At 41.4% G+C, this 25,288-nt stretch overlaps 1 protein-coding gene across 6 annotated transcripts in view; it reads left to right on the forward strand.

Annotated features, from left to right (window-relative positions):
* CTNNA2 (catenin alpha 2) overlaps positions 1-25,288 on the forward strand; it is a 1,470,003-nt gene that overhangs the window by 1,442,631 nt on the left and 2,084 nt on the right. The gene's annotated exons all lie outside the window — the stretch shown is intronic.

Raw genomic sequence — 25,288 nt, forward strand, 5'->3', positions numbered from 1 at the left:
ATGTGTGTCAGCTTGAGGAAATGTCCTTGCTGTATATCTTTGTACACAAGTCATCTAAGGTAAAGATACATTTTTCATCTGTTTTCTCAATAATAAAAGCACAAGTGGGAAATATCACAAATTGCTTTCTTGTTACATATAGCTCAATACTTCAGCATATTGTAAATATAAGCACAGGCTACGGACAGAGGATGTTGAATCGAACATGTCACATACTTGCATTAATAAAGACAGAGCAATAGAACACAATATAGCATACTGTAAATATCCGCCTCAGAGGGGAATAGCATCAATATTTAATGCAGTATTAGAGTATTTCTTTTCCGATTCCTAGTTCACAGTAAATTCAGCATGAAATTGGTATTCAGTGGGTCAATATTAATAGTTACGAAACTGGATGTATTAGGTCCAGAGATCTTTACTTGGGTAAATATACTGTACAGCTTAATAAATCACTTTTGTCCATCTGTGTTTTAGCAGTTTGTTCTATCACAATAAGAATAATGTTAACTGAAGATGTATATATTTTATTAAAGGCTAAAATTAGTGGCGCTATATAAATAAATGATGATGATGATGATGATGATGATTACATAGTCTGAGACAGATATGCCAGAATTTCACATTAAAACTGAGAAAATGTTGTAGATCCAATCAAATTCTAGCTATCATTTATCTAGTACATTCCAGAAAATGATAGCTAGAATCTGATTGGTTGTTATGGGTAACACTTTTTCTTTTTTGGAAGGTTTGCTGGCTCAACCCCTAACAATTGAATAAACATTTTGCTGTTATTTTTTCCCTGTTTCTTTACTGCATTGGAACAATCCATGTTTCCCGTTGACAATATTCTTACTAGGGATGAGCGCACTCGGATTTTTGAAATCCGAGCCCACCCGAACGTTGCGGATCCGAGTCGGATCCGAGACAGATCCGGGTATTGGCGCCAAATTCAAAAGTGAAACTGAGGCTCTGACTCATAATCCCGTTGTCGGATCTCGCGATACTCGGATCCTATAAATTCCCCGCTAGTCGCCGCCATCTTCACTCGGGCATTGATCAGGGTAGAGGGAGGGTGTGTTAGGTGGTCCTCTGTGCTGTTTAGTTCTGTGCTGTTTAGTTCTGTGCTGTTTAGTTCTGTGCTGTTTAGTTCTGTGCTGTTTAGTGCTGTGCTGTGCTGTTTAGTGCTGTGCTGTGCTGTGCTGTGCTGTGCTGTGTTCTGCAGTATCAGTCCAGTGGTGCTGTGTGCTGTGCTCTGTCCTTCTGAGGTCAGTGGTGCTGCTGGGTCCTGTGCTGTGTCCTGTTCAGTCCAGTGGTGCTGTGTCCTGTGCTCTGTGCTTCTAAGGGCATAGTTATTTCCCCAATATTCCCCTGTGTTTAAAAAAATAAAAAAAAGTTATTTTAAAAAATACCAAAAACTACTTTAATATTTTTTAATTACCACAAAATTTTCACAACCAATCCTGCAGTATAAGCCCATTGGTACTGCAATATTACCAAGTTCACACATTCAGCAGTAAAAGTCCAGTGGTACTGCAATATTACAAAGTTTACACATTCTGCAGTATCAGTCCAGTGGTGCTGTGTCCTGTGCTCTGTCCTGCTGAGTTCCGTAGTGCTGCTGGATCCTGTGCCGTGTCCTGTTCAGTCCAGTGGTGCTGTGTCCTGTGCTCTGTGCTTCTAAGGGCATAGTTTTTTCCCCATTATTCCCAAGTTTTTAAAAAATAAAAAAAAAGTAAAAAATAATAAAAAATTTAAAAAAAAAAAAATATATAATAATTATAACCAAATTTGCAAAACCAATCCAGCATTATAAGTCCATTGGTACTGCAATATTACCAAGTTCACACATTCTGCAGTATCAGTCCAGTGGTGCTGTGTCCTGTGCTCTGTCCTGCTAAGTTCCGTAGTGCTGCTGGGTCCTGTGCCGTGTCCTGTTCAGTCCAGTGGTGCTGTGTCCTGTGCTCTGTGCTTCTAAGGGCATAGTTATTTCCCCACTATTCCCAAGTTTTTTAAAAATAAGAAAAAAGTAAAAAAAAAAAAAAAAAAAAATATATATAATAATTATAACCAAATTTGCAAAACCAATCCAGCAGTATAAGTCCATTGGTACTGCAATATTACCAAGTTCACACATTCTGCAGTATCTTGTGCTACATATAATGGAGACCAAAAATTTGGAGGATAAAGTAGGGAAAGATCAAGACCCACTTCCTCCTAATGCTGAAGCTGCTGCCACTAGTCATGACATAGACGATGAAATGCCATCAACGTCGTCTTCCAAGCCCGATGCCCAATCTCGTAGTACCGGGCATGTAAAATCCAAAAAGCCCAAGTTAAGAAAAAGTAGCAAAAAGAGAAACTTAAAATCATCTGAGGAGAAACGTAAAGTTGCCAATATGCCATTTACGACACGGAGTGGCAAGGAACGGCTTAGGCCCTGGCCCGTGTTCATGACTAGTGGTTCAGCTTCACCCACGGATCTTAGCCCTCCTCCTCCTCCCCCCCCCTACAAAAAATTGAAGAGAGTTATGCTGTCAGCAACAAAACAGCAAACAACTCTGCCTTCTAAAGAGAAATTATCACAAATCCCCAAGGCGAGTCCAAGCGTGTTGGTGGTTGTCAAGCCTGACCTTCCCATCACTGTACGGGAAGAGGTGGCTCGGGAGGAGGCTATTGATGATGTAGCTGGCGCTGTGGAGGAACTTGATGATGAGGATGGTGATGTGGTTATTGTAAATGAGGCACCAGGGGGGGAAACAGCTGATGTCCATGGGATGAAAAAGCCCATCGTCATGCCTGGTCAGAAGACCAAAAAATGCACCTCTTCGGTCTGGAGTTATTTTTATCCAAATCCAGACAACCAATGTATGGCAATATGTAGCTTATGTAAAGCTCAAATAAGCAGGGGTAAGGATCTTGCCCACCTAGGAACATCCTCCCTTATACGTCACCTGAATAACCTTCATAGTTCAGTGGTTAGTTCAGGAACTGGGGCTAGGACCCTCATCGGTACAGGGACACCTAAATCCCGTGGTCCAGTTGGATACACACCAGCAACACCCTCCTCGTCAACTTCCTCCACAATCTCCATCAGATTCAGTCCTGCAGCCCAAGTCAGCAGCCAGACTGAGTCCTCCTCAATACGGGATTCATCCGAGGAATCCTGCAGCGGTACGCCTACTACTGCCACTGCTGCTGTTGCTGCTGTTAGTCGGTCATCTTCCCAGAGGGGAAGTCGTAAGACCGCTAAGTCTTTCACCAAACAATTGACCGTCCAACAGTCGTTTGCCATGACCACCAAATACGATAGTAGTCACCCTATTGCAAAGCGTATAACTGCGGCTGTAACTGCAATGTTGGTGTTAGACGTGCGCCCGGTGTCCGCCATCAGTGGAGTGGGATTTAGAGGGTTGATGGAGGTATTGTGTCCCCGGTACCAAATCCCCTCGAGATTCCACTTCACTAAAATTTTGTGGTAATTAAAAAATATTAAAGTAGTTTTTGGTATTTTTTAAAAAAACTTTTTTTTATTTTTTTAAACACAGGGGAATATTGGGGAAATAACTATGCCAAAAATGTACAGAGAAGTACGATCAAGTGTCCTCAGTGCTCTTAAAAATGCGGTTGTACCCACTGTCCACTTAACCACGGACATGTGGACAAGTGGTTCTGGGCAAACGAAGGACTATATGACTGTGACAGCCCACTGGGTAGATGCATCCCCTTCCGCAGCAACAGCAACAGCTGCATCAGTAGCAGCATCTACAAAATGGCTGCTCATGCAAAGGCAGGCAACATTGTGCATTACAGGCTTTAATAAGAGGCACAACGCTGACAACATATTAGAGAAAATGAGGGAAATTATCTCCCAGTGGCTTACCCCACTTAGACTCTCATGGGGATTTGTGGTGTCAGACAATGCCAGTAACATTGTGCGGGCATTAAATATGGGCAATTTCCAGCACGTCCCATGTTTTGCCCACACCATTAATTTGGTGGTGCAGCATTACCTCAAGAGTGACAGGGGTGTGCAGGAGATGCTTGCGGTGGCCCGCAAAATTGCTGGACACTTTCGGCATTCAGCCAGTGCCTACCGCAGACTAGAGGCACATCAAAAAAGCTTGAACCTGCCCTGCCATCACCTCAAACAAGAGGTTGTGACGCGCTGGAACTCCACCCTCTATATGCTGCAGAGGATGGAGGAGCAGCCATATGTGTAGTGTAATGCAGATCTGTTGAAGGTTTTTTATATATTTTATTGTGGTGCCCAGTGCCCACTCCTCTACGCAGTCCAGGTACAATTATTGGTGCGAATCATAAAAGTTCAGGGTTTTTAATATATTGTGGTGACCCACTCCTCTACGCAGTCCAGGTACAATTATTGGTGCGAATCATAAAAGTTCAGGGTTTTTAATATATTGTGGTGACCCACTCCTCTACGCAGTCCAGAAAGATACCTTGTTGCAACGTTTTGGACTAATAACTATATTGTGAGGTGTTCAGAATACACTGTAAATTAGTGGAAATGCTTGTTATTGAATGTTATTGAGGTTAATAATAGCCTAGGAGTGAAAATAAGCCCAAAAACTTGATTTTTAAACTTTTTATGTTTTTTTCAAAAAAAATCCGAATCCAATACCTTAAATCCGAACCGAGACCTTTCGTCAAGTGTTTTGCGAGACAAATCCGAACCTCAAAAATAACGAAAATCCGGATCCAAAACACAAAACACGAGACCTCAAAAGTCGCCGGTGCACATCCCTAATTCTTACTTCATAAAATCATACTACTTTATTAGGAATGCATTAAAACACAGGTGGGCTGTTACTAAGAAAGGGGAGAAATATTAAAAACAATATAGTGATAAAGTGAAAAAGTGTACTTATAACAATTTAAAAATTGCAGGAGCACCTGCAATGGCTTGGCTACCTCTGTATAGTATATATTAGTCAGTATTCCAAATATAAAACCAGTGAGAAAATGTAGGTGGAACAAAGTGTTTTTTTATTTAACACAGGTTATACAGGTAAGTGAAGCAATACATGGTAGGGCATGAAAAGTCAGCAGAGTATGGCCGTGATAGCAAGGAGATTACACACAGAGTACAATAGTCAGCGGACCGATACACAGGAGATACTGGAGACAGGATGCAATGCACTGCGAGTCATTACCACTAGACAGTGGAGATGACACACAGGGTGCAATAATCTGTGGACCGATACACAGGAGATACTGGAAACAGGATATGATGGTCTGCGAGGCATTACCACTAGACAGTGGAGATAACACACAGGATGCAATAGTCTGCAGACTGATACACAGGAGATACTGGAGACAGAATGCGAACTGTGGGTGCTGTCATAACAAAGCCGAGTCAGGGGTCACAGGAAGAGATGCCAAAACAGAGGGACAAGCAGAGGTCAAAACCAGGATGACAAACAAGGATAATTCACAGAAGAACCAGCAGAGGTCAAGGCAACCGATGAACTGGCACAGGCTGCTGGGACTTGCAGGTTTATATAGACCGGGGACAGGTGCTAAGCATCCTGGAGAAATGAGCCTAGCTCTGTCAGGTAAAGAGATGTCCAAGTACCACAGTGGCCTCTTTGGATGGAACAGTGAAAACTGCAAGCTGGATATCCTTAAAGGCAAAATTCCAACATAGCTCTTGGCAGACTGGAGCTGCAGGAGGCAGATCGTGACAGTTAGTAAATGGCCTGTTATTTGCTATTGCGATATCATATAGGCGATAATAAAACTCCTAATTGAGGTTTGTCAGAAAATCCCTCATGGATAATGAAGGTTTAGTATTAAGATAATATCACATCCATATGAGACAATATATATCTCCTGAAGAGTTACAATTCATTAAGTCCTCTATTTTCCAGACTCTTCGTTACTTATCAGTGTATTATTTGGTGGTAATCGTGTATCCACATACTTTGCATGTTCTACATTTGTGGAATCCTACAAATTTATTTCGCACATCCCCCCGATCTAATGAATACTGCCACTGCCATCTATTTAGCAGGCACTTGAAATATTTCATACATGAATTTTCATGATACCTTATTAGGATTTTATCCCTTGACCTCTCCCAGACTTATTTTAGGCAGGGAGCTATCACATATACCCTTGATCAAAGGGAGACTGCTGCTTCCATCTATCCAGCAGACACTTCAATTATATCATACAGGAATATTCATGACACCTTGTCAGGATTCCACATGATTGTTGAAGATATAGGGATCATTAGAGTCCATATCAGATCAACTCCTCCCTCCTACCCGTCCATTACAGGTGATATTTATTTGGTGCATTAATTGATTTGCCATCTTTAGAGGCATATAGGATAGGATATTATCTTAATACTGTACCTACATTATCCATGGGGGATTTTCTGACAAACCTCAATTAAGGGTCTTATTATCATCTATATGATATTGCAATAGCGGATAACAGTCCACTTACTCACCTTGACTTATATATATATTATACAGAGGTAGTCGAGCCATTGCAGGTTATAAGTTACAATTATTCACTTTATCACTATATTGTTTTTAATATTTCGCCCCTTCCTTAGTAACAGTCCACCCGTGGTTTTAATGCATACCTAATAAAGAATTTATTATTTATTTATATTATTTTATGGTCTCATTCATGATTATCCCGGAGTGCCCCAATTTACACAACTTTCTGTTTCTCTCTTTTTGAACTCATTCATGCAGAACTATGAGTACACATAGTCCGGAAGTCTAGATTTAGACCAACCCTAGGGATTTTCTGTAATTCTGACCTAGTGCGGTAGACTTTTTTTCTTTTCAAACACTCTTACTTCATAAACGAACTGATAGCAGAGCTGAACACTTTGGCCCTGATTCATTAAGGAAAGTAAGGCAAAAAAAGTTTTCTCCTGGACAAAACCATGTTACAATGCAAGGGGTGCAAATCAGTTTATTATTTTGCACATAAGTTAAATACTGGCTGTTTTTTCAGGTAGCATACAAATACTTTATAGCTGATATTTAAAGTTGATCTAGGACATGCCCTACCCCAAATATGAATCTGCCATCACATATTAAATTTACCTCCCCTCCAATGCAACATGGTTTTGCTAAGGTACAAAGTTACTCATTTGTTTTTGCTTTCCTTTATGAATCAGACCCCTAGACTGATTCTTCCTCATAAAGACTTAGAAAAAATTGGTACATTGACATCAAGTTACAAAATATTAATTCTTTGTCACTATACTATATTTACCACTAATATTCCCTATCTTAAAAACAGTATTTTACTAGCTGTGAAATTTGGAAGTAATATGCAAAATAAGTAGTACGGTTTTTTTGCTGGAATTGCATAGATACCGATCCACTGTTAGAATGTATATAATAATAATATTAAAAATAGTAATAATAATAATAATAATAATAATAATAATATACTCCGTATGTTACACAGTTATTTTCTATAATTTATAATAATATGCTGGGTGGCATCAAAGAGGTTAATCAAACAGTAATATAGAAGTTCTTTTAGTAACGCTCATAAAAGCCGGTAATGAGATTTTATTATACAGTCTTTTCTTCATCTGAAGGAACCTGGGCAGCTTCAGTATTTTATAATTGTCGGATACACCCTTCTCATTATCCCGTGCATAATATCTTGGATGCAATCCGGATCTTAGCTCCACCAAGAGAGATTGTAAGGTTTTTTTTTTTTCTTTTGAAATTGTAAAATGAAGATACATAATGCAGTATAATTCATGGTTATCTTTTGGATTGGCAGACATTACACTTATATTGTAACTATCCATCTTTCAGCTTCCCTTTAATAGATAAACAAACACGGCTGCCTGCAAACTTAAGAAAGTGGCTTCAACTTATGGAGCCCATCCAGCTCCCCCATTTGGAGGATCTTTCCCACTTTACGATGACATTACGCTGAATGAAGTAGAAGCAGTATTTACTTGTTGTCATGTTAAAGAGGCTTTTTTTGGTAATGATAATTCTGCTGTAGAAATGCTTTGCAGTATATGGAAGTGCACAGAGTAAAGGAGCCGACATTTGTGATGATTATATGCTTTCGTTGGACACGATTTGCTGTCATTGCACTCTGGCTGCAGCTCTAAAGCTTTAAACAAGTAAAGGGGTCTGTTTATTATCATTGGATGTATAACCCCTGTCACTGTGGGTAGTGTGGGGTGCAAAGGTTACCCAGTGCACCTCCTTCTCCAGCCCTGGCTAGCTGAGGGTCATGGGTGTAAATGATCAGGGGGTCCCTGGGTGTTTCTTTGTAAGTAGTGGGACACAGGTGATGTCACTTTGCGGTGCAGTGCAATAAAAGTCACAATAATTTGGGCACCAGACCATCTCTATGACAAACTAAACTCTCTATTTACACTCCTCTTCCTCCAGCACGATAATCATAATGGTTGCAGCAATACGATAATAGATATAGCTTCTTACTCTCTCCAGCACAGGTCTTAATGAGCAATATGAATAAGGTAGCAAATATATCTCCTTACTCCTCCTGCACAGTTCTTAATGCTATCTAGATGTAATATAACATAGTTCACATGTGTCCTATACTCCCCTACTCCAGTTCACCCAGTTCACCCTCTTGCAGGGTCACTCACATGGATGCTAACAGACAGGCAGCTTCTCAATGCAGTTCAATGCTGTGTAACTCTCACCTGCAGCTCTCCTCTCCTCTGCAGGGATGATTTCTCCTTTGGGCTTTAACACTTCTCTCTGTGAACGCACAGCACCTGGCTCTGACACTTCTCTCTGTGTACGCACAGCACCTGGCTCTGACAATTCTCTCTGTGTACGCACAGCACCTGGCTCTGACACTTCTCTCTGTGTACGCACAGCACCTGGCTCTGACACTTCTCTCTGTGTATGCACAGCCCCTGGCTCGGACACTTCTCTCTGTGAACGCACAGCACCTGGCTCTGACACTTCTCTCTGTGTACGCACAGCCCCTGGCTCTGACACTTCTCTCTGTGTACGCACAGCCCCTGGCTCTGACACTTCTCTCTGTGTACGCACAGCCCCTGGCTCTGACACTTCTCTCTGTGTACGCACAGCACCTGGCTCTGACACTTCTCTCTGTGTACGCACAGCACCTGGCTCTGACACTTCTCTCTGTGTACGCACAGCCCCTGGCTCTGACACTTCTGTCTGTGTACGCACAGCCCCTGGCTCTGACACTTCTCTCTGTGTACGCACAGCCCCTGGGTCGGACACTTCTCTCTGTGTACGCACAGCCCCTGGCTCTGACAATTCTCTCTGTGTACGCACAGCACCTGGCTCTGACACTTCTCTCTGTGTACGCACAGCCCCTGGCTCGGACACTTCTCTCTGTGTACGCACAGCCCCTGGCTCTGACACTTCTCTCTGTGAACGCACAGCACCTGGCTCTGACACTTCTGTCTGTGTACTCTCAGCCCCTGGATCTGACACTTCAGCTACCATGTCTCTTGCAGCAACCCTTTCTACCAGGGTCTCTTCCATGCAAAATGCCCCCCTCTATTTTGTGGGCTTCTTTTTAGTGATATGGCGTTCTTCCTAGGGATGTGCACCGGCGACTTTTGAGGTCTCGTGTTTTGTGTTTTGGATCCGGATTTTCGTTATTTTTGAGGTTCGGATTTGTCTCGCAAAACACTTGACGAAAGGTCTCGGTTCGGATTTAAGGTATTGGATTCGGATTTTTTTTGAAAAAAACATAAAAAGTTTAAAAATCAAGTTTTTGGGCTTATTTTCACTCCTAGGCTATTATTAACCTCAATAACATTCAATAACAAGCATTTCCACTAATTTACAGTGTATTCTGAACACCTCACAATATAGTTATTAGTCCAAAACGTTGCAACAAGGTATCTTTCTGGACTGCGTAGAGGAGTGGGTCACCACAATATATATTAAAAACCCTGAACTTTTATGATTCGCACCAATAATTGTACCTGGACTGCGTAGAGGAGTGGGTCACCACAATATCTTAAAATCCCTGAACTTTTATGATTCGCACCAATAATTGTACCTGGACTGCGTAGAGGAGTGGGTCACCACAATATATTAAAAACCCTGAACTTTTATGATTCGCACCAATAAATGTACCTGGACTGCGTAGAGGAGTGGGTCACCACAATATCTTAAAAACCATGAACTTTTATGATTCGCACCAATAATTGTACCTGGACTGCGTAGAGGAGTGGGTCACCACAATATATTAAAAACCCTGAACTTTTATGATTCGCACCAATAATTGTACCTGGACTGCGTAGAGGAGTGGGCACTGGGCACCACAATAAAATATATAAAAAACCTTCAACAGATCTGCATTACACTACACATACGGATGCTCCTCCATCCTCTCCATCATATACATGTTGGAGTTTTAGCGTGTCACAACCTCTTGTTTTTGATAATGTCAGTGCATTTGGAATATTTTTCAATTTGCCCCACACCACTGAATGTACTTTATCTATGATACGCATCTATCTATCTTGACTGCGTAGTGTGGTGGCCCCGGTACACAATTTGGTACCGAGGCCACAATATAATTAAAAAACCCTCCACGTGTCTGAATTCCACCAAACAAGTATCTGGACTGCATAGTGGGGTGGCCCCGGTACCCAATTTGATACCGGGGCCACAATACCTCCTCCAAACATGCTCCAGACAATTCGTCATTGACAGACCCCAGACAGACAGGGTCGTAGTGTTATTGTTTGACTTTGTAAACCCAAAAAAATGTCCCTGTTGCACATAGTCGTGCAATGAAGACTGACTTTTTCATTTAAAGGCACGATCTTTAAAGTGTCAGAAAGAGAGAGAAGACACAGGAGAGGAGAGTTGTAGCTGGGGACCTGGGGTGGAAGCTCCCAGGCTCCCCCAGCATTGCCTGGAAGTCTGAGCGTGGTGACTGAGCCAGGGCAAGAAATGTGTGCCCTGGATGAGGGGGAGAACTCCATGCCACTATAGTGAACCCAAGAGAGAGGGGGACACTGCACATGGAAGAGGCCCTGGAGTGAGGGCTGCTACAAGAGGCATGGTAGCTGTAGTGTCAGATCCTGAGGCTGAGAGTACACAGAGTGACGTGTCAGAGCACAGGAGACATTATCCCCGCAGAGGAGGGATGAGCTGCAGTTGAGAGGTCTGCTGTTGAAATAGGACATGCACACTTTAACACACAAATCATTTCAGCGACAGGGCCTACCAAACAACTTTGACTGAAATGATTGGTTTGTTTGGGCCCCCACACCAAAAAAGCTATTCATCTCTCCCTGTACAGACAGACTAAACAGGCTCTACTGAGGCAAGATGTCGTCCTCATCCTCAACCTCTGATTCCTCTCCCCCTACAGTGTGTACTTCCTCCTCATCACACATTATCAATTCGTCCCCGCTGGACTCCACAACCACAGGTCCCTCTGTAGTATCTGGAGGGCAGTGCTGTACTTCATTGAGGAATTGATTATTCATTTTTATAAACATCATTTTTTCAACGTTGTGAGGAAGCAACCTCCTTCGCCGCTCACTGACCAGGTTCCCCGCTGCACTAAAAACTCTTTCCGAGTACACACTGGAGGGGGGACAACTCAGGTAAAATAGAGCCAGTTTGTACAGGGGCTTCCAAACTGCCTTTTTTTCCTGCCAGTAACAATATGGACTGTCTGACATGTCTACTTGGATGGTGTCAGCAAAGTAATCATCCACAATTTTTTCTATTGTCACAGCATCCAATGCAGCGAGAGTAGACATGTCTGCAATGGTTGGCAGGTCCTTCAGTCCGGACCAGATGTTATCAGCATCCCCGCCAGCGCCTCTTTTGGGAAAACTGAGCTTTTTCCTCGCAGCCATAGATGTGGAAGAAAATGAGGGTGGAGCTGTTGGCATGTCACGGTCCTCTTCAGAGGACAATCTCCTGACCAGCAGGTCTTTGCACCGCTGTAGACTTGTGTCCGCCGGAAACAGAGACACAACATACGCTTTAAACCGAGGATCGAGCACGGTGGCCAGAATGTATTCCTCTGACTTTAAAAGAGTGACCACCCTCGGATCCTGGCAAAGCGTACGAAGGGCTACATCCACAAGAGCTACATGCTTGGTGTAATCGCAATGGCTTACCAGCTCCTCCCTCACTTTCTCCAGCTGCTTCTGCAACAGCCTGATCAGGGGAATGACCTGACTCAAGCTGGCAGTGTCGGAACTGACTTCTCGTGTGGCAAGTTCAAATGGCTGCAGAACCTTGCACAACACGGAAATCAGTCTCCACTGCGCTTGACTCAGGCGCATCCCCACTCCTTTGCCTATGTCGTAGGTGGCTGTGTAGGCCTGAATGGCCTTTTGCTGCTCCTCCATCCTCTGCAGCATATAGAGGGTGGAGTTCCAGCGCGTCACAACCTCTTGTTTGAGGTGATGGCAGGGCAGGTTCAAGCTTTTTTGATGTGCCTCTAGTCTGCGGTAGGCACTGGCTGAATGCCGAAAGTGTCCAGCAATTTTGCGGGCCACCGCAAGCATCTCCTGCACACCCCTGTCACTCTTGAGGTAATGCTGCACCACCAAATTAATGGTGTGGGCAAAACATGGGACGTGCTGGAAATTGCCCATATTTAATGCCCGCACAATGTTACTGGCATTGTCTGACACCACAAATCCCCATGAGAGTCTAAGTGGGGTAAGCCACTGGGAGATAATTTCCCTCATTTTCTCTAATATGTTGTCAGCGTTGTGCCTCTTATTAAAGCCTGTAATGCACAATGTTGCCTGCCTTTGCATGAGCAGCCATTTTGTAGATGCTGCTACTGATGCAGCTGTTGCTGTTGCTGCGGAAGGGGATGCATCAACCCAGTGGGCTGTCACAGTCATATAGTCCTTCGTTTGCCCAGAACCACTTGTCCACATGTCCGTGGTTAAGTGGACAGTGGGTACAACCGCATTTTTAAGAGCACTGAGGACACTTGATCGTACTTCTCTGTACATTTTTGGTATCGCCTGCCTAGTGAAGTGGAATCTCGAGGGGATTTGGTACCGGGGACACAATACCTCCATCAACCCTCTAAATCCCACTCCACTGATGGCGGACACCGGGCGCACGTCTAACACCAACATTGCAGTTACAGCCGCAGTTATACGCTTTGCAATAGGGTGACTACTATCGTATTTGGTGGTCATGGCAAACGACTGTTGGACGGTCAATTGTTTGGTGAAAGACTTAGCGGTCTTACGACTTCCCCTCTGGGAAGATGACCGACTAACAGCAGCAACAGCAGCAGTGGCAGTAGTAGGCGTACCGCTGCAGGATTCCTCGGATGAATCCCGTATTGAGGAGGACTCAGTCTGGCTGCTGACTTGGGCTGCAGGACTGAATCTGATGGAGATTGTGGAGGAAGTTGACGAGGAGGGTGTTGCTGGTGTGTATCCAACTGGACCACGGGATTTAGGTGTCCCTGTACCGATGAGGGTCCTAGCCCCAGTTCCTGAACTAACCACTGAACTATGAAGGTTATTCAGGTGACGTATAAGGGAGGATGTTCCTAGGTGGGCAAGATCCTTACCCCTGCTTATTTGAGCTTTACATAAGCTACATATTGCCATACATTGGTTGTCTGGATTTGGATAAAAATAACTCCAGACCGAAGAGGTGCATTTTTTGGTCTTCTGACCAGGCATGACGATGGGCTTTTTCATCCCATGGACATCAGCTGTTTCCCCCCCTGGTGCCTCATTTACAATAACCACATCACCATCCTCATCATCAAGTTCCTCCACAGCGCCAGCTACATCATCAATAGCCTCCTCCCGAGCCACCTCTTCCCGTACAGTGATGGGAAGGTCAGGCTTGACAACCACCAACACGCTTGGACTCGCCTTGGGGATTTGTGATAATTTCTCTTTAGAAGGCAGAGTTGTTTGCTGTTTTGTTGCTGACAGCATAACTCTCTTCAATTTTTTGTAGGGGGGGGGAGGAGGAGGAGGGCTAAGATCCGTGGGTGAAGCTGAACCACTAGTCATGAACACGGGCCAGGGCCTAAGCCGTTCCTTGCCACTCCGTGTCGTAAATGGCATATTGGCAACTTTACGTTTCTCCTCAGATGATTTTAAGTTTCTCTTTTTGCTACTTTTTCTTAACTTGGGCTTTTTGGATTTTACATGCCCGGTACTACGAGATTGGGCATCGGGCTTGGAAGACGACGTTGATGGCATTTCATCGTCTATGTCATGACTAGTGGCAGCAGCTTCAGCATTAGGAGGAAGTGGGTCTTGATCTTTCCCTACTTTATCCTCCAAATTTTTGGTCTCCATTATATGTAGCACAAGATACTGCAGAATGTGTGAACTTGGTAATATTGCAGTACCAATGGACTTATACTGCTGGATTGGTTTTGCAAATTTGGTTATAATTATTATATATTTTTTTTTTTTTAATTTTTTACTTTTTTTTTACTTTTTTTTTATTTTTACAAAACTTGGGAATAGTGGGGAAATAACTATGCCCTTAGAAGCACAGAGCACAGGACACAGCACCACTGGACTGAACAGGACACGGCACAGGACCCAGCAGCACTACGGAACTCAGCAGGACAGAGCACAGGACACAGCACCACTGGACTGATACTGCAGAATGTGTGAACTTGGTAATATTGCAGTACCAATGGACTTATAATGCTGGATTGGTTTTGCAAATTTGGTTATAATTATTATATTTATTTGTTTTTTTTAATTTTTTACTTTTTTTTTACTTTTTTTTTATTTTTACAAAACTTGGGAATAGTGGGGAAATAACTATGCCCTTAGAAGCACAGAGCACAGGACACAGCACCACTGGACTGAACAGGACACGGCACAGGACCCAGCAGCACTACGGAACTCAGCAGGACAGAGCACAGGACACAGCACCACTGGACTGATACTGCAGAATGTGTGAACTTGGTAATATTGCAGTACCAATGGACTTATAATGCTGGATTGGTTTTGCAAATTTGGTTATAATTATTATATTTATTTGTTTTTTTTAATTTTTTACTTTTTTTTTACTTTTTTTTTATTTTTACAAAACTTGGGAATAGTGGGGAAATAACTATGCCCTTAGAAGCACAGAGCACAGGACACAGCACCACTGGACTGAACAGGACACGGCACAGGACCCAGCAGCACTACGGAACTCAGCAGGACAGAGCACAGGACACAGCACCACTGGACTGATACTGCAGAATGTGTAAACTTTGTAATATTGCAGTACCACTGGACTTTTACTGCTGAATGTGTGAACTTGGTAATATTGCAGTACCAATGGACTTATAATGCTGGATTGGTTTTGCAAATTTGGTTATAATTATTATATATTTTTTTTTTTTTTAATTTTTTATTTTTTTTTACTTTTTTTTTATTTTTTACAAACTTGGGAATAATGGGGAAATAACTATGCCCTTAGAAGCACAGAGCACAGGACACAGCACCACTGGACTGAACAGGACACGGCACAGGACCCAGCAGCACTACGGAACTCAGCAGGACAGAGCACAGGACACAGCACCACTGGACTGATACTGCAGAATGTGTAAACTTTGTAATATTGCAGTACCACTGGACTTTTACTGCTGAATGTGTGAACTTGGTAATATTGCAGTACCAATGGACTTATAATGCTGGATTGGTTTTGCAAATTTGGTTATAATTATTATATATTTTTTTTTTTTTTTAATTTTTTATTTTTTTTTACTTTTTTTTTATTTTTTACAAACTTGGGAATAATGGGGAAATAACTATGCCCTTAGAAGCACAGAGCACAGGACACAGCACCACTGGACTGAACAGGACACGGCACAGGACCCAGCAGCACTACGGAACTCAGCAGGACAGAGCACAGGACACAGCACCACTGGACTGATACTGCAGAATGTGTAAACTTTGTAATATTGCAGTACCACTGGACTTTTACTGCTGAATGTGTGAACTTGGTAATATTGCAGTACCAATGGGCTTATACTGCAGGATTGGTTGTGAAAATTTTGTGGTAATTAAAAAATATTAAAGTAGTTTTTGGTATTTTTTAAAATAACTTTTTTTTATTTTTTTAAACACAGGGGAATATTGGGGAAATAACTATGCCCTTAGAAGCACAGAGCACAGGACACAGCACCACTGGACTGAACAGGACACAGCACAGGACCCAGCAGCACCACTGACCTCAGAAGGACAGAGCACAGCACACAGCACCACTGAACTGATACTGCAGAACACAGCACAGCACAGCACAGCACAGCACAGCACAGCACTAAACAGCACAGCACAGCACAGCACTAAACAGCACAGAACTAAACAGCACAGAACTAAACAGCACAGAACTAAACAGCACAGAGGACCACCTAACACACCCTCCCTCTACCCTGATCAATGCCCGAGTGAAGATGGCGGCGACTAGCGGGGAATTTATAGGATCCGAGTATCGCGAGATCCGACAACGGGATTATGAGTCAGAGCCTCAGTTTCACTTTTGAATTTGGCGCCAATACCCGGATCTGTCTCGGATCCGACTCGGATCCGCAACGTTCGGGTGGGCTCGGATTTCATAAATCCGAGTGCGCTCATCCCTAGTTCTTCCCCTCTCTGGGATTAAGGACTTCTCCCCTCTGTATTTGCAGCCACACTGCTGGGTTTTATCACAGTACATACCAGGATCTCCTGGTCACAGTAGTTCCACAGCTACTCACAGTTCAGCCGGAATCAGAGTGTAGCTTATCACCCACACACATGCAGCTCTTCTATGCCTTAGTGTATGCCACTTGCAACAATTACTTCTCTCCAGGAGTCTCTGCTCTGGGGGCTCTCCCCCTATTTAGGCACACATAATTTGCCCTTTGGGCAGTCATCGTGCCCACACTCCCAGGCAATGCCAGGGGAGCCTGGAAGCATCCTCCCCGCTCTCCCAGTTCCCCTTCTCTTACTCACTAGCAGACTGAGCTGGGTTGTCCCCATAGCCACCAGCTTGAGTCCCTTCTCTTTCCACAAACACCTAACTCACCCCCCAGGTGACCCCTCCTGTAGTCACTGGGGTGCATGATTTACAAAAATGTCACTAGGGGGTGTTACAGATGATATTGACGATTTTCCAGATTCATTGAAAAAATAAAATAAACTTATAATAGAAAAGAAAAAAAATAGAGGAAAGAAAAAAATAGCTTTATTAACAAAAAAAAAGGAAAGAAAAGCTCTATTTAAATACATTTTCCTTTTCCTATTTCTGAATCCTGGTTATCGCCATTCTGAGATGATGGTAGATCCCTGCACATGCAGGGATCTATCTATGCAGGGATAAGCAGTACAGTGGCGGTACTTGTATATGGCAAATAGGGCTCAACAAAGGGTACCAGTAGCGATAGTCTTCACTGGCCTGGAGGCTTTGTAAAATAGGGCGAAAAACTCCAGTTTCTCTGGTTGCAGTTCTTTTCAACTATTAATAAATAGACCCCTAAATACTCTTGATTAGTCAGTATACCAACTAATTCTGTGTTCTTGCTTAACTAAATCAAGGTTTGTTAAATCAAGAAAAGTTATTATTGGTATATTATAGGGGTTGCTGTATAGATTAATACACTTGGGTTAAATGCTTGCCGTGTTTAGTGATGAAAATATAAACCCAAAAGTTGTCCGGTCTGGAAATTAGTGATTAGTGGACAGCACGGTGGCTCAGTGGGTAGCACTTCTGTCTCACAGTACTGGGTTCATGAGTTTGATTACCGACCATGGCCATGACCATGATTGCTTGGATTTCTTCCGGGTGGTCCGGTTACCTGTCACACTCCAAAAATATACTGATAGGTTAATTGGCTGCTATCACATTAACCATAGTCTGTGTGTGTTAGGGAATTTAGACTGAAAGCTCCAATGGGGAAGGGACTGCGGAATTAGTAGCACTATATAAATAGATGATGATGATGATAGTAATAGACTTGAGTATCACTCATTGGTATTACACTGAAAATATGCAGTGTGATACCACAATAAAGCATTGTGTTCAACTCAGTACTGCTTCAATTATAATGAAAAAAAAACTACACGGGTGCTGCTGTAGCTCGCCACTGCCACTTCTTCAGCTTGAACTGCTGTGTACAAACCTCACGCTGTCTGCAAAGTCAGTGAATAGGTTGTCACATCAACGGAAGATTTTAATGCAGCAGTGGAAGAAGCGGGTCTTACCTGATGTTGATATAATTAACATCATCATCATCATCATCATTTATTTATATAGCGCCACTAATTCCGCAGAGCTGTACAGAGAACTCACTCACATCAGTCCCTGCCCCATTGGGGCTTACAGTCTAAATTCCCTACTATAGACACACACTCACACACACACAGACAGAGAGAGAGGGAGAAACTAGGGTCAATTTGATTTCAGCCAATTAACCTACCAGTATGTTTTTGGAGTGTGGGAGGAAACCGGAGCACCCGGAGGAAACCCACGCAAACACAGGGAGAACATACAAACTCCACACAGATAAGGCCAACAAGTACCAAAATAATAAAAAGTTAACTTTATTAATTTAAAAAAATGTTAAAAAAAAAGTGTAGCAAATCTTTTTATTTTTTTTAAAAAAGTTATATATTACATATATTTTAACATGCTATCTTTGTAAGTGTTTTCTACTATTAAACATATATTAAAATCTAAATTACAATGAGATTACTTCTGATTGCTATATTGTATAGTTTTTAATTTTATCTATTTTTATATCCTGCAGCTGAAATTCATTAAACATAGGAAATTAAAATATAAAAATATATATTCATCATAATAGTCATATATAAAAAAAATACTATACATACACGTGCCTAGATAAAAGTTAATCTCTTCATTCTATTTTTTTCTTCAAAAGAAATCTATCATAAGAAAAAAACTTTTTTTTTGAGCCCTGGCAGAACAAAGGATAAAGGCATTGTTGCAAATGGGCTACTATAGGAAGCTAAACAATTCCATGTTTGCACTCACGTAATTTCAAACATACTCAACATGTACAGACCTCCATTAGTGGATTCACACATTTTTTTCACTTAAATAGTAAGTGGAACTTATTTTTAATCACTAACATTTATAAACCGTCACAGATTCCGCAGCGCAGAAGAGTCGACATATAGAGATACGAATGCAACATAACAAATACATGAATATTATAATAATAAATACAATTATGCATGATAACAGATGTATGGTGCAAAACCCCAAGTATGAGTTCTGCTAATTTATGGGTAGCACAAAACAAGGATCCTGTGTGTGTAAATAAACAATCAGCATAGTGGACACACAAATATTCACTATAGGATACCACAGGGTCAAACGAGGTAGATAGACAGACATGAGACATAGGGTAGAGAGGACCCATTATAGTTTTATACTTCATCATCAGCAGAACGTCCCAGTAACGCCAAACACATAAGATATTAACCAATGTGTAATCTTCTTTAGGTAGTTTTCAAAACTTTCAATGAATATATGTTTGTACTTAGCGTTCAAAATAATGGTATAGAAATATAGAAGTGGCGGTATGGAAAATGTAATGGGAATGTAAGTGACTGGAGTGTGATAGTGTTACAATGAAAGCAGTAGGAGAAGTGACGGTATGACATACCACTGTATACACCCCACTTCCGCCACTGTATGTTTATATATATATATATATATATATATATATATATATATATATATAAAATGTAAGTGACTGGAGTGTGATAGTGTTACAATGATGACAGTAGCAGAAGTGGCAGTATGACATACCCCGTATACCCCCACTGTATGTATATATATATATATATATATATATATATATATAGTATGAGGAGTATAGGAGAAGTGTCGGTATGGTGTAGTCCATTTATTCTATGCTGTAGATTGCAATGCTGGGAACTGTTCCCTGAAAACCAGTCTGCATTGTGCAGAGTACACACATCATTGTCCATCTTCCTACCACCGTCCGACCATACCCTTCATTCATTTTCTGTTCTCCTAAAAGACTGCTTGCTTTATCCTCATTCATGTTAATTAATCAAGAGGGCACTTTTGGATCCTGTTTATTACATAGTTCACTTTTGCATTTTTGAACATTTTTATTAACGTGGTTGAAGTGCGTTTAGAAATGTTCTTCCTGTATGAAGAGCGTCTCTAAGGTCCAAAAGTCATCCCACTTGAAGACTAGGAATTATGCGTTGCACAAACACAGGTGCATTGTGGGAGGTGCATTTGTGCACTCTTGTTAATGTCATCTAGGTTCAGCCCAAGTCCTATACGTGCACAGATACATCTGTGACCAGAGGGGGCTAAGCAACTGCATCTGTCCATGTATTTGTTGCCTTTAAACTGCCATTGAAAGGTTGCAATGTCAACACATTGTTGTCTCTACATATATTACTTAGCTCTAGTACAAGATGTTTATGGAAGTCATGTTCACAGAAACAAAGTCTGCTGTAAAGAAGTATTTATTAGTAATTGTGTACTAAGAAAAAACAACCATACCTTTCAAGTACTATTTTTTTATTTTCATACTCACATTTGCAAAGTTTCTTTTTCCTGGGTGTCACTGAATACTACTGGCATCGGGGAGTGGTCTGCCTCAGAGGGAGGGGTAAACAGCCTAAAAAATAAAAGAAAGGTAGGATTTCTGGAACTAAGTCATACTTGCCAAATCTCCCTGAATGTCAGGGAGACTCCCTGAATGTCAGGGAGACTCCCTGAAATAGGGGTGATCTCCCTCACTCCCTGAAGAGTCTGGCATTCTCCCTGATGCTCAGCCAGTACAAGACGTGGTTGGCTTCACCATCTGTGGCATGATGACACAGTTCAGAAATTGTGTCCTATGTCCATGTATTGATGCCTATGGAGGTGACCATTTTCATGGAGACCAAGATTTAATCAAAGACTGACAGGTAAGACAACATGACTTCAGTAATGGAGACAGAAATGTAAAAGACACTTCAGTCTCTAGAGATTCATCAGCTGCTTCTCTTTAAAGCATAGTTGCCTACTCTCCCGGAATGTCCGGGAGACTCCCTCATATCTGGGAGACCTCCTGAGTGAGCAGGGCAACCTCGGGGTTCTCCTCCCTGCAATAGATAAATGGCGGGGCTTATTGATGCAAATATCGCGTCATCTGACAATCATTTAGAGGCGGGGCCAACATGATGCGATTCGTTAAGCCCCGCCCCTGCACACCCACCTCCCCCGGGATCTCCCTGAAGCCAACGAGGAAAAGTTGGCAAGTATGAACTAATTCCTCAGTTGATTTCTAGGTATGTTTTATACACAATTATTTTGCTAGAATGAGGCAACATTCTGTGCTTATTAAAACGCCACGTTATAATAATAACAACCTGTGATATTGTTCATGGAACATGAGTAATATGGCCACATGACAGAGATATGAAATATCACAGGAGAATGGAGTTTAGAGAACACATGCGGCTGTTTCCCTGCCTTAGCATGACAGAGTCTCTCCGAGAAAGCCAATTAGATTGATAATGGAAACCCTCCACTGCCAGAGGGGGATTTTTGTGTCTTTTTATTGCTCTGTGTCAGTGGAAGATTACATAGTATTTTGTGCCTATTTAGGCATGTCACTTTGTTTTACAAGCCAGACTTTCATGTTTAGATTGTGCTCCTTTGTATCGTTTTCTTTTCTCTCACTAAACATGTATTTGTTTGTGCCTGAAATATAGGAAATGACATAGCGTTTCAGTTCTTTCCCTGAGTATATAAATCGCATTATCATAGCTAGGACTGTGTCTGTGCCGATCCTAATATGGAAATATCCTGATATCCTGATCAGTAAATCCTTTGTTGTCTCTGAATTTGTCATATTTGTCTAATATCTTACACAGAAAACCAAAAAAATAATAAAATTACTGGTATTAAAAATCTATTTTTGATCCATTTGTGCATGCAATTACCTGTTTCTACCCATTTGTATTTGTATGTATTACATAATTGCCTACTTTTAGGAACTGAAGTCTGGGAGATCCGGACAGGGGGCGGGGTGCGGTCAATCGCGGCAATTTTGGACCCGCCCCCACGACAAAAATTATGTTTTGATGCGGGGCCAAAATGACACGATTCACAGCGAATCTAATTATTTTTGCCAGGTATTTCCTGGATGCGGGAGAACTGCCTGCTCTCCCGGGAGTCCGGGAGACCGACCCGGGTTTCGGGAGTCTTTCGGACATTCTGGGAGAGTTGGCAAGTATGATGTATTAATTTATTTAGGAATGCATGAAGTATGATACAACTTACAGAAAAAAGTATTTAAGTAAGAGTACAATAAAAGTCCTTAATGGTGCACAAAATTAATGGTAGTGAAGAGCTTGTTTAAACTACATTAGATAAAGATAACTCTCAAAGCAGAGAGAGACTATGAGAGGAGAAGTGTAGTAAAGAACGTTTTATGATGGGAAAAGGCAGCAGGGAATCTGTGTGATGGAAAGTAGACCTGGAGACGGACAGGTTCTATATTTAAATATAAAGTAAATATTTAGTCCAGGGTGGAGTTACCCACTTCACCCTAGACTAAAAATGTAGTTTTGGTAGAAATTATGTGAGTTTGGATGAGTCCCGCACTGCGTGTAAGGCTGGGTACACACTACAGAGAATTTCTCCCGAAAAAATATCGTTAACAATTTTACCAACGACTGAAAGTTGTCCGGATCAGCATGTCGTTTCCTGTGTACACACTATACACTACGTTTTTTTTTCATCTGTCATAACCATCTGCTGAAAAGATCGCGGGATATATTTACTAAACTGCTGGTATGAAAAAGTAGAGATGTTGCCTATAGCAACCAATCAGATTCTAGCTGTCATTTTGTAGAATGTACTAAATAGATGATAACTATAATCTGATTGGTTGCTATAGGCAACATCTCCACTTTTTTTAACCCCGCAGTTTAGTAAATATGCCCCCATCACTCTGTAAACTCTGTGGAGATCCTGATGCTGAGTGCATGCAAACTGCAGAATCGGAACAACATCATTCCATCGTTGACCGATATTTTTAGTTGGTTTATAAAATCACATCAAACGTTACAGTGTGCCTTGGGATGATTAACGTTCATCATTGGAGCGTACACACTAATGCAATATTAGGCCGAACAGTCATTTATCGTGTGTTTGGCCCTATAATCGTATGAAAAACCTGTAGTGTGTACACAGCCGGACTGCCTGAGCAGTAGATTCTCTCTCCTACTCAATGCAGTGTCAAGTTTGATCAAAGTCCTGAGCAACAGAACAGATCTTCTCAGGATTGGTAGAGACATTGTGAGACCACAGAACAGGAGGACCACGGTGGCCGAGTTATTAAGAGAGAGATAGATAAATAGATACAGGAGGGTGAGACTGATGAAATATACTGTGCAATATGAGAGATATTACAGTGGGTTGAACTTATGCCAATTTAAAAAAAAGAGCTTATGATTGAACTGAGAAATACTTATATATAGGAATAGAATTTAGTAGAAGATTATAGTATTCCAAGTGTGAAACGGTAAGCACGAGTGTTTCATTGATTTATTCATTGATATGAGATGAGCAAATCTCTTCCAGTTTGATTCGATTAAAGGTTGAATAGTTCAGTGTACTGGCTGATGAATCTTTTATCTCTGGTCCAAATAAAAAGCCTTTAATAAAATGTTTTAAGGGTAGAAGACAAACGTTTGTCATGTAAATTTGTTGAATAGATTGTTCTTTTCGTTTCAAAATTGATGCATTTTGTTGCTAAATTAAGTTTTAAACTACAAGTTTTAAATATTCCATTTACCAAATATTCTACAGTATAAGTATATAATTTGGTGGGACTGATGAGATAGGTAGAGTCTACAGAAGGCTACAGAGGCTTAGAGAAAGCGAGATGGGAATGTATGATGTTGGAATGAACCATGAAAATAGGTTTATTAGGATGTGCGAGGAAAGAAAGTGGGTGGGGACAGCTTTGGCAAGACTCTGAAGAACCTCGGAGGGCATGGTAGAGAGACTGGATGTAATCTGACAGAGCTTTTGTTAACAATTCTATTTTCAGATTAGGAGTAATTATCAGATGCTTGAATAACGATGGAAAGATACCAGCAGAAAAAAAAAGAGATTGCAGATGTTAGTTGAGGACAGACAGAAGTAGTTGAAAATCCAGAGATCTCTATTTAGCATTTCTGTTACCTAGAAGACTGCAAGCACAGCAAGAATGACTTTGGAACAGTTTGGCCCCACAGGAAACCGCCATTTTTATCTCTTTGCTTGAAAACTTCCAAACATTTGAGTTTTCTAGGTGCTAAGTGGTGATATGAGGATAAATTTGTGGGACTAGTGGAGAGACATCATTTCTAATACTTGTCACGTTGCGTCAGATTGCCATTTTTATATGTTTTTCATTCCAATTTTAATTCCTACTGTTTGTTATGACCTTTTTTTATTACTTTAATTCCTGTGAATTTCATGGTAATGTGAACCAAGACTTTTAGGAAAATCAAATTAGTTTAAGGATTTAGCCTGGATTTACAGTTCACATAACCCATTCCACTATTGGTGTACTGCTGTCATTTCTTGTCATATTAAATGCCCCATCACGAATCTGTGGGGTGAGGACTGACACGGGACGTAGCCCACACAGAAATATGACATTTATTTGTACTAAATTGCATATTTTCCTACCAATTGTTATATCTAAACACTGTATGCTAACGTGCAATATACACTTTTTACATTTCCAGAAAAAGCTCTTGTTTAATTCCTGGTTTTATACATTTGACATTTGATACTAATTAAATGGGGCATGTTTTGTTTTCAATTTTTCACATTTTTATTGCTACTGCAAGCCATACATCTGCATAAAAGCAAGCAATAGCTTTACACATACAGTCATTGCTGCATTGCTCTTAACCAAATTAATTATAGTTTATAAAAGGGATTCCGAAAATGTTCTTTACTCTCGTCTTGAGCCTTTGTTTAAATGGTGTAAATTATAGCGTAAAAAGGTTTAACACTTAACTGAATACGTTCCTATTTGTTTTTAAAGCCCTGCCTGTTCGCTAATTAAAATGTAATTGTTTGTTATTATTGTACATAGCACTTCTGGTAAGAGTTCAAAACTATTTTGTTGTGTTAGCCGAAAAACAGAGAAGAACGTAATGTTTACTGACTATACAAACGCTCCTTCAAAAGAAATAAATACTGAAAGAGTGTAAAAGAGTACTTATATATGAAATACAACTTGGTCCCCTGGAAAGACATCTAATAGAAACTGATGAATT

Source organism: Mixophyes fleayi, chromosome 1, assembly GCF_038048845.1.
Source record: "Mixophyes fleayi isolate aMixFle1 chromosome 1, aMixFle1.hap1, whole genome shotgun sequence".
Classification (NCBI taxonomy): Eukaryota; Metazoa; Chordata; class Amphibia; order Anura; family Limnodynastidae; genus Mixophyes; species Mixophyes fleayi.